Source organism: Larus michahellis, chromosome 6 (genome assembly GCF_964199755.1).
Source record: "Larus michahellis chromosome 6, bLarMic1.1, whole genome shotgun sequence".
NCBI classification, from domain to species: Eukaryota; Metazoa; Chordata; class Aves; order Charadriiformes; family Laridae; genus Larus; species Larus michahellis.
This window is the reverse complement of record NC_133901.1, coordinates 15796982-15811749: the sequence shown is the minus strand read 5'-3', so window position 1 is coordinate 15811749 and position 14768 is coordinate 15796982. Positions and strand designations below refer to the sequence as shown.

Sequence of the window (14768 nt, the reverse complement as noted above, 5' to 3'; positions counted from 1 at the left end):
GATAGACATGAAATTTCAGGGTTGCAAGCAAGACCATCAACATCTAGTCAGAGGAGACTAACAACCTGAAAACCTGCCAACAACACTGCCATCAGTCAGAAGTTAGGAATGTAGTTTAGTGGAGCTTGGGTGAATCAACATAGATGTCCTCACAAACTTAAGGCAAACACTCAGGGCTATCCATACACAGCTGCTGGCCAGTCCACCTCTTATTTTTTTATTGCAATAAGATCATGCACCAGGCACTGAACTCTGTCTTCAGGCCTAAGTCTGCAAGTCGAAGAACAAAACCCAAACAGGTTTACGTGGACTATTTTAAATGTGTACACAAGATGGAACCAGGAAAAAATAGGTGGGAGCTTTACACCTTCCGGATCTGTAGATTTACTGAAAAAGTGTTTAGGAATATATTTAAAAATGTAAAAGCCAGTACAGTACACACTCTGCCAGAAGGACAACGGTGCCCCACACCTGGAGTTCCCCCCAGTGGTTATGTGTGCTCTTGCAGGGCTTGCCCTCTCCTAAAAAAACAGTGCCTCTGCTCACGGTGGGAAAGGTCCCTCTCCCAACAAGCCCTGCAATGCTGTTTGGACCTTCTTCTTAACAGCAAACTCAGACACTTTTCAGTAAACTGACAGTTGCCATTTCTGATCTCCCAGTGTCCCAGAAAAGGCTCCCCAAAACACAGCGTCGCTGATGTATTGTCTCACAGCGTGCTTACGTTGCAACACAGTAAGGGAAGGCAAGAGCAGCCGCAGGAGGGAAGAACACAGAGAGCAACAATGCAACACGGCCATACAGGCCTGATGTGCACCTCAGTGGAGGTTGGAGTCTTAGCATTTTGTTAATCGAGATAGCTAAAATCAGATGCAGCTAGGATCACACAGAATCACACACCTTGTGCTCTTATCAGGCACAAAGCAACACTACCTGCGCCATGAAAGTAATAGACCTAATGTTGCAATTAATCCTATAACGATCCACTCCTATGAGGTGGCAGCTACCAGGATAGCCAGCCAGCTGTGCTGTCTGAAGCACAGCTGTTGCAGCACGCAGAGGCTCTGCAAGGCATTTGCTGGTACACATGAAAGGGTTGCTAGTAATCTGAACTCGGAGAAATACCTGAGTTCTCCATGGTGTAACACGTGGTTACACATCCATGGTGCACAACTGCACGGCTCAGGCTGCCGCAGAACCAAGGAAAGCATGTTAGCGGCATGGTACCTGTCCTAGGCTATTTCGGCAAGGCCCGCAGACTGGGCCGTTGGCTCCTCTGGCCCGTTGGGTCGCTATTGAGGGTGCCACCACCTCACAGCAAGCTGCGAACAGGAGCAAGGGCAGGAGCTAGAAGCATGCTAGACATCACAAGCAGCTGCCAAGGTCTGGCTAGAGCCTTGCCAACAGCATGGGTGTGCTTATAACTCTCATTTCTCAGGAAAGCACCACCTGGCTCATTTTGCATGTGCTCTGCTCCTTAGTGGAGGATAAGGACAAGAAGTCGGTCAACAACACCCGATATAGTGCCTGCCTGAGAGCCGGGACCTCAAGGCACAGCTGCTGGTTTCACTGTGTCCACACCTGCTGCAGAGATCTTCCCTGGAGCCTCCACCTCAGAGAACAGCGAGACATTTGAAGAAATCTAAGGCCAGCGTTTATCCATATGAATTTCTGCTTCGTCACCCATACAGAAAGCTAAGAACAAATGCTCTTCATCTCCAGTAACTCCAAACATCTGGTATATTGCAGGCCTCAGGGATTCATCTCTGGCCAAAATTGGAGGCGGCCATCAGAACAGTATTTTAAACCTAATGTCAAAACGAGCAGCTCAGGCATTGCATTTGGAACCTACACCTCCTTAACTTCCCACTTTAGGTTTTGAAACTAAGGTTACAGCTACGTCATGCCAGTGTGTGGCTGACTGGGTCAACAGGTTTTAAACTGCCTAGTTTATACACTGTCTGTAGCGCTGGCTTTGTGTGCCAAAAGAAGTTTCAGAAGTCTAGAGCGCACTTAAAATAAAGAGAACAAAATCATCCTAAAAATAACCTCCAGCAAGGGCCAGACCTAACCGCACGGGAAACATTTGTACGAAGAGAAACAAAAGCAAAGACATGAGTTACACTGCCAATACAATCAGTACTTGTGGACAAAAACATCAGTTACGCACTATTTAAAACTATATTCAATAAAAATGCTAGCATTTTGTTAATTGAGATAGCTAAAATGTGATGCAGCTAGAATCGCACACAGCAATAGGGCTGGGCTGGTTGTGGCAGCCACTCTCCTGTCAGACGTTGACGCAGGCGAGGGTGATCTCTTGGTAGGCGAGTGGTCATACATGAAAACACTTCCTTTGTGAAAACTTACACCTGACCTGTCCCCTGTACTCACTCTTCTACTAACGTTGTGACCTGCCACCTTCCCTTGTCACTGCCTGCCCTGGGACAGGAGGTGTTCTGTGCCCTACCTGGCCGGTCGCCGCAGCCCACCCAGCCACGACGGCCACGCGCCGTGGCCTCCCGGGCGCTGCTCCCGGCTGGGGCCGGGCTTCTACGGCCGCGCACGGAGAGGAGCTGCCGGCCTCGGGGAGCGGCTGCCACGTGGGGCAGGCAGCGCCGGAGGCCTCCCGGGCCTGTACCGCCACGGCACCCGCCTTCCCCGGAACAAGGGCAAGCGCAGGGCCCGGGCGGAGAGGCGCCCCTCCACTTCCGTACCAGGCCGCGGCGAGGCCGGGCGGGGGGGAGCCGCCGGGCCCCGCGGCCCAGGCCAAGCCAGGCCAAGCCGGGGCGGGCGGCGCCGCCAGCGCCACCTCAGCACTGCCGGCACCGGGGGCGGGGCGGCGCGGCGGGGCGGGGCGGCGCCCTTAAAGGGCCCGGCCGGGCCCCGCTGTCACCCGCGCAGGGCTGAGCCGGAGGGGAGGGGGCGCTCCCCAAGGCACCGCCCGTGCCGGGACGGGGCCGGGCGCACGGTAGGGGCTGTCCCGGCGCGGCCCTCCGGGCGGCAAGCCGGGGGCGGCCGCGCCAGGCGAATGGGGAAAAGGTGCTCCCGCGGGGTGTCCGGTGACAGCCCTCGAGCGCGGCTTCGCGGCCGCCGGAAAGCTGCCGGTGGCGGGCACGGCCTACTCCGAGCCTGGCGGTAGCACCTTCCCGGCACCCGCTCGCCCCCGCCGGTGGCCCCAGGAGCGAAGCCGGGGCGCTCGCCCCTCTAAGTCACGACAGGAGCGGAGCCGCTCGGCCCCCGCGACCGGGAGGGGAGGCTGTCCAACGCCGGCCGCACCGCTGTTCCGGTGCTGGACGAACCTCCGATACCGACCGTTTGGACTCGTACCAGGCTCAAGCCCTCCGACCGCCGGGGACGACGTGGAGCCGCCCCGACCGCGCCTCTCCCCCTTCTTCTCCCGGCGAGAGGGTCCACGCCGGGCCGCCCCCTCCCCACGCACCCGCGGGGCCCAGTGTCCCCATCAGCACAGCCCCGGGCCGGCGCCGACACTACCCGCCAAGCTGCTGCCGTCCGGCACAGCCGCGTCCCTCCCGCCGCCGGCTGCCCCGCGTGCCCTCTTCCCCGGGCCGCCCCCGCCGGACTTCGCCCGGCCCGGCCGGCGGGAAGTTTCCCCGCAGTTTCCCGTCCGCGCCGACCCGTCGGTGCCCAGGGGGAGGAAGCGAGGCCGCGCCGGGCCGCCCCCCCCCCACCCCCGCCCCGCCAGCCTCCACGTCGGCGCCGCGGCCGCGGCGGAGGGGCCGCCCCCCCGTCCCCTGTGACTCACTCCGGCCGGTGCCCGCTCGCCCGCCCTGCTGGAGAACCGGAGCGCTCCTGGGAGAGCGGCGCGGCGCCCGCCCCGCCGCCTATATAGGCCGGGCCGCTGCCAATCCCCGGCCCGCACGTCAGCGGGACATGCCCCTTCCCGGCGGGGCCGGCCCGCCACGCGTGCCCCGCCGCCCGCCCGAGCTGAGTGGAGCAGCGGCCCGGCCCGGCAGCCTGCGGCTCTGCCGGCCGCCCCGCTCCCGGCCCGGCCCGGCCCGCGGGGCTCCACGGCGAGGGAGGAGAGCCGCGGGTGGCTCCCACCCGGGGTCAGATCAGCTCCCCAAAGCGGAGAATTACCGAGGCCGGTTTCACGCCGGGTCAGTGAGCTGGACCTGCTCGGGAGGGCTCTGAGCCGTCCCAAAACCGTGGCTGGCACCGGAGAGCTGCAAACACCCGGGGATTCTGCCCCATCCTACGAGTGGCAAGGGACACTAGGGCTGCGGCCCCAGAAGGGCAGCTGTGCCTCAAGCAGCAGCCACATGCTGCTGAGGTTAGACAGGAGAAGGGGCAAGGCAAGGGCAAGATTAAAAAAATAAGAATTCATGTCCCCACCCCCAAAAAAAGAGCCCCTTCTCCTTATTCCGATCTCTAATTTGCAAGTAGGGAAGAGGGAAGGAGGGGAAAGGCAAGCCAGTAAGCACAATACCCTCCTTTCCTGCAGAGAGGATGTTTATTAAAGTTTGTGCAATATAGATGTTTTTAATTATTAGCCCTATACCCTCAGGGTACTGAGGAAAAAAAGAGTCACATCAGTGTAAAAACACACGGAATTTGAACTGATTTTTGCATTAGCTCAGTCTCTGCCCATTTTCCTACACAGGATTAATTTTCCCCATCATTCATAACTTGCACTTAGCGACTGGTTTTCTCATTCACACCCCGCTCTCTCCCAGACCCTCGCAAACCAAATGCAAGAACCTGCTTTGTGGAGCTCTGACCGCAGAAATGTGAGGTCTTTGGAATAACTGCTTTTGATTACATGCAGTAATTTTTATAGATATTTATGTACTGTATTTATGGAAACATGGATGGTATTTAGCCTTAAGTAAAATTATGATTACTTATTATTATTGAACAAGAGTAGGAGATTTCTCCGGTTTTCCTCTTCTAATCCTGCAGCTGGAAGGACAGTGTTAAAGCACTTGAACTTTTTGACACAAACAATTTATCACTGTAAACAAAAATATACTTGTGGGTAAAATCGGGAAGTACGTTAAAGGGAGGAGGAGAACGGTTGTCAAGAGTTGACACCCTGCCCAGGCACCATGAGATGATCCCTCTCCCCCCACCCCGGCCTCTCCTCAAAAAGTCTGTCGGTCTCTGTGAGGATGCAGGGATACCGCACGGAAAGGCAGCAACCACTGCTGCCACGTCATATATGCTCCAAGAGCTGGCTCAGGCTCCTCTGACAAAAAACGTCTAGGCTGTTGATGCCAGCAGCACCCCATAAGACACACGAGCGGGCTGGTGGCTACCAAGAGAGAGGTGGCTTGTGCAAAAGCAGAGCTTCAGGGACCTGGGCAAACCGCAGCACCTCCAGACTTGGACACTTCTGCTTCCAGGCAGCAGTTGGGAGTGCAGGGGGGGTGTGTGTGGTGGGCTGTAATTTAGGACTTGGAGCCTAGTGCTCTGAACCTCACTCAAGGTGCACGATGCTTTTCTGGTGCTTTTGCTCCCTCGTGTTTATCTCCCCAGCGCAAAGCCAGCAGCCTCCTTTCAACACTCTAACTTCACTGCATCCAATTAACTCTGATATGGGTAACTATTGCTATCGCCTGTGCCGGGGGACCAGAGGAGCATCACAACTCCCAGACTAGAGCATCTTACTGAAACACCAACATCCTTCTCCCTCAACTCCATCTTGTTATCTGGTTCAGCAGGGGCCCTCTGTGGGGACGTGCCACCTTGTGCCTATGGGACAACTGTATGCCCCTCTCCTGCTCTGTTTATGTAGTGTTGCTGCAGCCACTGGGCTTGCTAGGACAATATGGACTTCTGGCTTTTATCACAGCTTCCTCTCCAGGACTGTTTAAGAGGGAATCTTCCCCACTTGCTTCTGTAGTTCTTCCCTTACTTGCAGCGGCAAGCGGTGGGAGAGAAGCCTGCCAGGCCCAGAAGTTACTGTAAGGCCTAGAGCATCTCACTGCGTGCCATCCTCAAATAATGATTTCTGCTGAAGGAAACCTGTCACAGGCTGTTCTCCTTACAGGAGGATCTTCCACAGAGGAAGAGCATAGTGATGGGGAGAGCTCACCTTTCCTCCCACATTCAGTAAGTACAGAAGTGCCTGCGCATGGATAAAAGTGCATTTAGAGGGTGCTAGGAGGTCTATTTCAACCTGCTGCTCCTCCTGCCCACATGACATCGACCATCTGCATCTCACCCCATCCCTCTTCTTCCTGAAGACAAGGGGGTATGGGCAGAGGAAGGCCAGCTTGATGCCTGTTCTGTCTACTTGCCCACAAGTGCAATCTCACATCCAAAAAAATAAAGAAAAAAAAGGATGCTTGTCATGGAGATGTGTGTAAAATGGCTCCTCTATAAGCCAGGCACAGGAATTTTTGTTAGCTGAGGGGAAAGGAGACAGAAGAAGGTACCCAACCACTTGACAAACACTAACCTGCCCCTCTCCCTCTAGCATCCTGTATTTTGGCAGCATTCTGAGAGACCCTGGTTTCATGACTTGCGAGAACAACCAAAAAGGAAGCCTCCCAAGAAGAGCACCAACGTGTGACAGAAAGGGTGAAGGATTGGGCAATACACAGTTTCCATGGTTTATCAAATTGGCAGCTCATATCACCAGTCTGAGGGAGGACACAGAAGTGGGACCAGCAAAAACGTGAAACACACACAGAGATAAAACTAACACTGAACAGGTTTGGGGTTTAGTTTTTTGGAACACGTGTTTACCAGTGTGAAAGCAAAGGCTGAGGAATTAAGAAGCTTTCAATAATCACACCACCCCAGGACTCTTGGGGAAGGGAGAAGAAACTTTCAGCTCCTTAAACCACTGGAGCAAAGACCACAAAAAGGTTGGTCTTTTCTGGCACATTCACCCTCAGCTGAGCTAGGATTTTGCAAAGGATTTCTTCTAGCCTGTTCTTATTTTCTGTTGTTATAAGAGATCCCTATTTTTCCTGCCAGAAACTGCAAGCCTTATTTGGAAAGCAACCCAAGTATGCTCCAAAGAGCGTGTGCTGTGACTTTATTTCCTGTTAAATATAGCTCCAGGATTTCTAAAACTGTACAAATAAGCACCCTTTTTGTACTCTGGGTGCTTGCCCCACATGCTGAAGTCAAAGAACACCACAAAAGAACTACCCCTGAAAGTATCCATTTCAGCACATCCCTCACCAGTGGCATGACGAGAAAAGGGGTGGGGGAATACTTTGGATCACACTAGAAAAAGAAGTGGAAGAGGATTCAGGACGCAGGGCACTTGTATGCCAGAGAGTACTGGGGTCCTCAGCCAAAGCAAGCAAGATATGGCTCTAAGCTCTAAAGCTATTGCTATGGCTTGCCATGGGATCTTCCAAAAGAATATTTTTATTTCTACATGAAAACTTCTATTAAATTGAAGTTAAGGGTCAAATTATATAGATCCTTCTGCTAAGAGAATAAAAAAAGTTTCATCATAAAAAATGACTGAACGTGAGTCCATGTTGCTTATGCCCCAGTGACTTTGAGACGAGATTTTCTTTATTTGCCATGAGGAAGGAAAAGGCACCTCTCTCCCCCTGTTCATGCATCGGTACTAGGAAGAAATGATTCTGTAAGCTAAATGCTGCCCCTCAGCTGTACTTAACGCAACCCCACTATCTTCAAAGGCCCACTGTAAATACCCAAGTAGACAACTGCTGGTAAAAAGAGGAAAGCCTATCTGAGCCTATGCACTAATCCCAACTAACTCCAACCATTTAGTCACGTTGTGAAGAAGGGAGGGAGGTGGAAGGAAGATGAACGACTGCATGCGTTTGTCTCACATGGGACCCAGGTGGTATAAATAAGAAGTCCCAGGGGAGGGCAACACCACTGCCTTTCTCCTGGTAAACCTACACCGTTTATCAAGAGCAATTCTCTTGCACAGGCAGAAAAGCTGACCAGACATTGAAGGAAGGTTACTAACCTCAGCAAGCCTCTCAAGCCAAAATGGTTGTTTAAAGAACCTGTTTATTTCCTGGGCACCCTGACAGTAAGATTATGCAACCATCAGCTAGCAAAAAATACGTACACTGCCCTTCTTGGACTATCACAGGGTGCTCTATAAAAAGGGGCAAGCAAAAGAGGTAGGAAGAATAGGAGCAACTTACTGGTGGGGACAGAGTTCTACTGTGAACAAGTAGCTTCAAGCCCTCTGGCTGCAGAGAGAGGAAAAGCTCCTAGTTAAGGGGTAGATACACATATTTTACACGGGGATACTGGGAGAAAATTAGATTTAGTGATTAATGCAGACAAACCAGCCAAGAGACTCAAGCTCTACTCTTAGTTTCGCTGCTGATTTGGTGAATTGACTGGTGAAAATCTCTCGGTTGCCCTGGCTGTGCGCACACAGCTCTCTTGATTTACTCTGTGGACTCATCATTTCATTTCAGGTTCAGAACGCTGTGATCCTTGGATGCCAGGTGCTATGACAAAACAAATGCCATTTCAGAGATGAGGAAGAAAGTCACTGGACAGTTTAATAAAATCAATCCAAAAGCAAAAGGAAGCCACAGAGGACAGGTCAGAGTCCATCCTTCTACTTACACTGGAAGAGAAATCTGATTAATTAACACAAACTTGGCTTTCAGGAGAAGTTAGGATTTCAAATAACCAAGATAAAATGGAATAGATAAAATGGAATGAGATGAAAACAGAAGTAATACACTCAGACCAAGAATGACTGAGGTGAATTTCCCACCTGTATTTTGGAGATGGTTATAGGCAAATTTAGGAATTGACAAGCTTGTCAACGTATCATCAAATTTCAGGTTCTTGGCCTTGGGGAGCCAATAGACACTTTGAAGAGGAATACTTTTCAAACATGAGGGACAAAGTGAAATAAAGTGTCTTCCTGTGTTGCTTTACAGTTTCACAGTAAATCAAAACACCGACTTGACTCAAGAATGGGAGAAGGGATTCAGAATACAAAGATTCCCGACACGTTGCCTGGAAAGTGGCAATAGTACAGAGTAGCAGTAGTGAAAGAAATCACAAAAATTCAAAACATCTGACAACAGGCTGAAGTCTCTGGGTCTTCAAGTCTCTGGCATCTCTAGTCCAACCTCCTGCTTGAAGTAGGGTCAGACCAGGGCGTTCAGAGCTTTCTTCAGTCAGATCTTGAAAACCTTCAAAGCTGCACAAACTTTCTGGGCAACCTATTCCAATACCTGACTATCCTAACAGGAAGAAGGGTTTCTTACTTGCACTCATAACCTTTAATTCCAGTTTTGGCTCATTATGCTGATCTGAACTTGTTTTTTTAATTTAAATTACCACCACACTGTGTATTCCTCAGACACAGGTGCCTTCAGAGTGGTGCTGCAGCACTGTTCTCTATTCAGCCTGCACTGCAGAAGAAAAAAAAAAAAAAACCAAACCACACATCTTCCACAAATAATTAGCTGAGAGCTACTTCCCAATGCCTGTTCGGATACTTGCAGTTAAATATCACAGTTACCCAAGAAGTGAGGATTGCAGAGATACCGCAGAACAAAGTGCACACTATTTCCTTTCTGTTCTTCAAAAGGAAACTTTCACTTCACTCTCCTTTGGCTACTGGGTTGGATTTCTTTTGTTTACCTTTTCAGTCTCTCTTGTTCCCTCTCCCTTGGCAATTGCAATATAAAATGAACACGTGGCAATTTATTTTTTTTTTTAATTCAAGAGATGTTGCCAGAACATCTTATGCACTACCTATCACGTAGCTTGGAAAGGCAAGGGACTTGCAAGCCTTGAACTTACCCCTTTTCCACACTAACCATCGTACATTTAGAAAATTCAAAGCTGATTGTGTCTCTTAGCTTGAACATGTCACCATGCTCCCTAAGACTCTCCTACAAGTTCTCTTAGGCTGATGTTTTGCATGGCAGAATTTAAGGATCTACTTACAGCAATTTACAAAGATGACAAGGACTTGTTTTCACAGAGACCCAATTAGGTAAATATACACAGCAAATAAAAAAAAAGTTAAGAAAAGTGGCAAACTAAATGCGACATCCCAAATGACATTTTTCAGGGGGACAATTTGCAACTTAAGCATGGAAACTGTAAACAGACATTTATTTTTGTCTATTTTGTTTGGTTTTCTTTTTTTTTTTTTAACTTGCTTAGCTACTTTGATTCTAGAACAGAAAAACCTAAGCAAGGTTGCTCATGGCTCCTTGAAAGATTTTAAAGATTCCTCAGTTACTACTGTTTATTGGATAACAAAGACTTAAGAGAATGCCAGAGCTCCATTTTTATAAACTTTCTTTGTGCTTTGGTACGTTTTCCTCCAAGTTCCAGTTCCCCAAGTCACACGGCTTCACATGACTCCCCAATTTTGTAATTTTTTTTTCTTTATTTCTATCTTCCATTTCCAATAAGCAGCTTGAAAATATGACCCAGAAAAGTTAGCATTATTGTGACAAACAAAAACCCCAAAAGAATAAAATAATAGAACTTGCAAGGAGGCTAGTGCTTTGTTTGGAGAGGGAAGGAACAATTTAAAATTGGGGAAAAAAAAAATTCTTCAGTTTGGCAGCAATTCCTCTGAAAAGGCATTAAAGTAAAGATGTGATTCCAACTGCCACTTTTTAAAAGCCATGATAGGACCCTTGCTATTTAAGCACAGCCTTCCCTTTGTCCTATTCATAGCACATGCAACAGGGGCTCAACATATCCACAGACAAGCACTAATTCCTAATCTCTACTAGGCCAAGCAAAAGGCTCTTCATGTGTTAGACAGAATTACATCACGGTGATCTAAACTGACAGTGAAAAAACCAGACAGTCTTCTCTTCCAAATCTGCAAGGCCACCCTAAGCCTGCTATGAAAGAAGAGAGAGAGAGATAGCGAGAACCCAGAGTAAAACTATTTCCACTAATTGTTACAAATAATATTATTTTATGCTTAAAGCCTCTTTTCATAACTGAATCATTTCCATCAAGTGCCACCCTGCTCATCTTTGGGGTGAACTAGAAAGGTACATGTGCCATTTTAGGTACAAGTTTTTTGCTTTGGTACCTCACACTGTACAGTCCTCCTCACACACACTGTTACTGTCTTTCGGATTAACAAGAGCAGTGCCCTGAGCAATACCAGTTTTCAAATAAAATAGAGGGGTTCACATTTCTTACATTTTCAAGAACCTCTAAACTTCTCTAAATACTCACTACTTGCTCTCATTTTTAGCCACAACTCTGCCGCGATGAGAGCCATCAACTCAGTACTTTGATTTCATGAAACTATTTATAAAAGTAAAGTTCTACACTTGCTCTTAAGTTTCCTCAATGCTACTGAACCAGTCCTACTTTTAAGCAATGGTCACATATCTACAGCTTACTATTCTCCAGAGTTTTCAAGGGTCCTTGTAAGACCATGCACCTAAAGTCCAGCAGGCTATACCAACTGCCGAGGTATTCATTTTGAAAACAAAAACAGCTGCAATAACAGGCCAACTGTAACATATTCCCACTCGTACTCCCACCCTACTTGCTCTGTGAGTTGTTCTTCTCATCTTTCCTTTCAACGGCTCCAAACACAGGTTTATGTTGAGCTTTATCACTCGAGCAGAGATAACAGCAAACTTACTTTCTACTGCGCAATAGAAACAGCCAGGGCCTGGTTTGCAAAGAGCAGAGCTCCGCTCCGCCCTGCTCTCTGGGAAGGGCAGAGGAGCTCAGACAGCCCACACCGTCTCCAGTACCCACAGGAGAGACACAAACACCCCCAACGCCTCACCCAAGGTTGCATCTGGAGCAAGCAGTGACAAATCCATCTCAATCGCTCCTGGCCTCTCATTCCACTGGGGCTTTCTCTGGCTTTGCCTCTGTCCCTGTCAGCGGGGAAATCTTCCTTACATCAACTCTGACCCTTACTCTCTTCCTTTTTCCTCACTCAACATATGTATCCATCCCAAGCCTGACGTCCCTGTTCCTGACACACTGCCTAGCCTAGGCTTTGCTTGTCACTCATCTTTGGCAAACATCCAGTTTATTTTGTGAAATACCCAGTTTAATTCTCAGTGCCAGAAACGCAGGCATAGATGGAAACACAGTGCCAGAAACAACAGGAAGAGAACCAGCAAGTGGTACTCCTCCAGGTGGTACCACCTGAATTGAGCAACTGCATCAGGGTGTTCAGGGTTCCCCTAAAAAATAATAATAATAAAAGAAGGCCTTTACTGATTTTTCAGACAACCCACTGCCAAACCTTTGAAATACCAATCAACCAAAACTAGTGGGGTGGGTTAAAAGGGACAGGGGAGTGACGCCTATAATCTAAGCCAAGCCTGCCATTTGAATGATGCAAGAAGATTACTCCAGTTATCCAAACCTCAATGAAAAATATGCCAGAAGTTAGCTTTACGAAAACTAGCCATACCTGCCTCATGATGTTTACTGTGATATATGACACTGGTAACCTTCCTTTAAAACCAGAGTCCTGATATGTATGGGTCAGACAGCACTTTTATGGGCTTTGACAGAGGTCCCAACAAGCAATTATCAGCTAAGTAGCACTGGGGCGAGGCTGGGTCCTGCCACCTCCAAGCTGAACAGTAATAGTCAAAACACTATCAAAACACTTCCTCCTTAAAATCCAGTTAGTTGCTGGGACATCAGCCTACTAAATGTACACAAGTATCGACTGTCATGATATCAGCACTCGCTTCCAGAAATTTTTAATCACAGGTATTTCTTGTGCAGCTAAAAGGTAGGCTGTACACACAAGCTATATGCGTGGATGCTTTTACCAGAATCACCCTGATTTGTGACATATGTTTACATGGCAGTCTCTTGTGGAATTCTGTTTGTTGTGTTTGGTTTGTTTGTCTGGCCGTTTGTTTTCTTTTCTTCCACTATTGCTAAATAAATGTATCAGTTCCATCCTCAAATTTTCACGAATGGTTCTTTCTCATCTGTGAAAAATCTTCAATAAAGATGGCAAAACTGTTGCTGAAAAACAGTTCCAGACGCTGTGCTGCCGAGTGTAAGAGAATCTGGTACGACTTCCATTTTGCGTCAACAAGTAAACCCATTTTACTTTACAATTAAATTAAACAGCGTCATTTAAGGGAGGTCGCATGAATATTACTGTGCTATTCAATCCTCTCAAAGCCAAAACTTTTCCTGTGAATCATCATTTCTTGCCGTCTTACAGCTACTGAACCAATCCCTTCTCTTCTTCCAGTGTTGTTTTTCCACTGAAGTTAAACTCATTATGATTTCCTCTAACCGAGCCTTTTGTGGTTCTTTTTTTCTCTCTCAGGTTTCCCCCTGCTTTTTCTGCCAGCTGCTTTGCAAGCGCCTCTTTTGTGACTCTAGCTGGACACAGCTCCTTGCCGCAACCCCTGCTCCTCACAAAAGAGTGACATGCTTCCGTCGCTGCCTCAGCAACACAGCCGGCTCCCGCGGTACGGGCAGCTGTGGCCAAGGTCAGCCCTCTGCATCCGCAGGGCCACTGGACCCAGGCTACCCCTTCAGCTCCGCTCAGGAACCTGCTCCGGGCACCGGGGCCAGAGGGCTCTTCCCAAATCCAACAATTGCCAAAACGCAAGTAAAGAGACTTCACTGAGGCAGGAGCATTGCTAGGACCATAAGTGTCCAAGTTTTTCTGCCTCCCCCCCCCCCCAATATCACTACCACTCTGCTCTATTTATAACAGTAAGAAGAAATCCAACTGGCTTTCTTACATACAAACACGTACGTAAACGCACATCCCTGTCTTCTTTGCAGAAGCTACCTATTTATCCCTCCCCAAAACACAGGAACGCGCACAGACACAAAACAATGTGACAGTACACTGAGATTAAACAAACTGGGTTTTTTTGAATCAGCTGAGGTCAATAAATTAGTACTGCGAGGTATAAATATACCTAAGTTATTTACATGCTAATATAGCTAGTAATAATTTGCAAAATATTAGTAGACATCTTGAAAGCTTGAAAGATCTACCAGATGCAAGAGTCAACAAAATTGAACCAGCCGTGAGAGACAAATGATGTTGACCAGCAATTTCAAAGTGAAGTATCCGTATTATACGGTAGCTCCTAAAAGGGACCCTTGTATTTTTGAGAGACTGCTGGGAAAATACCAGAGCCTGTGTAGGCAGAAACACCTAAATGATGGAAAAAAGAACCCCTTGTGCTTTAACACCCATAAGTTTCTTATGAAACAAAATAAACCCAGAACAGCCTGCCTACGGTTCTACCTGACTACTTAGACTACCTTTCCTTGTTAGAATTAAAACTTTAAACACATAAATCTAGCAACCCAAAGTCTTCTATACACATAAAATATTCTAAATAAAGAAGCTTTTCCCCCTGCTTTGGCTAGAACTTTTCCTCCTGGTTTGAAGGAGGATACATCTTTTTTCAATGTGACTCCACTGAAGTCATACCATGAGAGCTATGGGGCAACATGAGTTCACAGAAGGAAGATGGAGAAAAAGATCCCTAGAATTATTAGGCATGCAGGACTTTTCCATTTAAGATGGTAATGTAAATCACAAGACTTTAATAGCAGATTTTTAGGACATAAACACTCTTTCTTTTAAAGCTAAAGGACAGCTAAATATAAAGCCACATGCTGAATTCTCTCAGGTATAATTCCACACCCAGGATAAGCCTGTAACCCAAAATTATTCTTCTAAACCCAGGAATTTCTAAAATGAAAAGAACCCTTGAAACAAGCCCCGAACTGGGGACACTAGACTCTTGCCTTAATTACCAGCCTAGCATGGGGTCTGGAGATGAGCTCTAGGTGTCTCTTGAGTTCCTCCACAA

At 48.1% G+C, this 14768-nt stretch overlaps 1 protein-coding gene across 5 annotated transcripts in view; it reads right to left on the bottom strand.

Moving 5' to 3' along the window:
- HDLBP (high density lipoprotein binding protein) overlaps positions 1–14768 on the bottom strand; it is a 40293-nt gene that overhangs the window by 21812 nt on the left and 3713 nt on the right. For 2 of the 5 annotated variants that reach the window (XM_074593100.1, XM_074593103.1), the window contains exon 1: positions 3764–3834. The exons of 2 other annotated variants lie outside the window; for them this stretch is intronic. The gene's annotated coding sequence lies outside the window, so the exon portion shown is untranslated. Of the gene's footprint in view, positions 1–2467; positions 2823–3763; positions 3835–14768 lie in introns of those variants that run through there. One more of the 5 variants, XM_074593101.1, reaches the window with a different exon arrangement.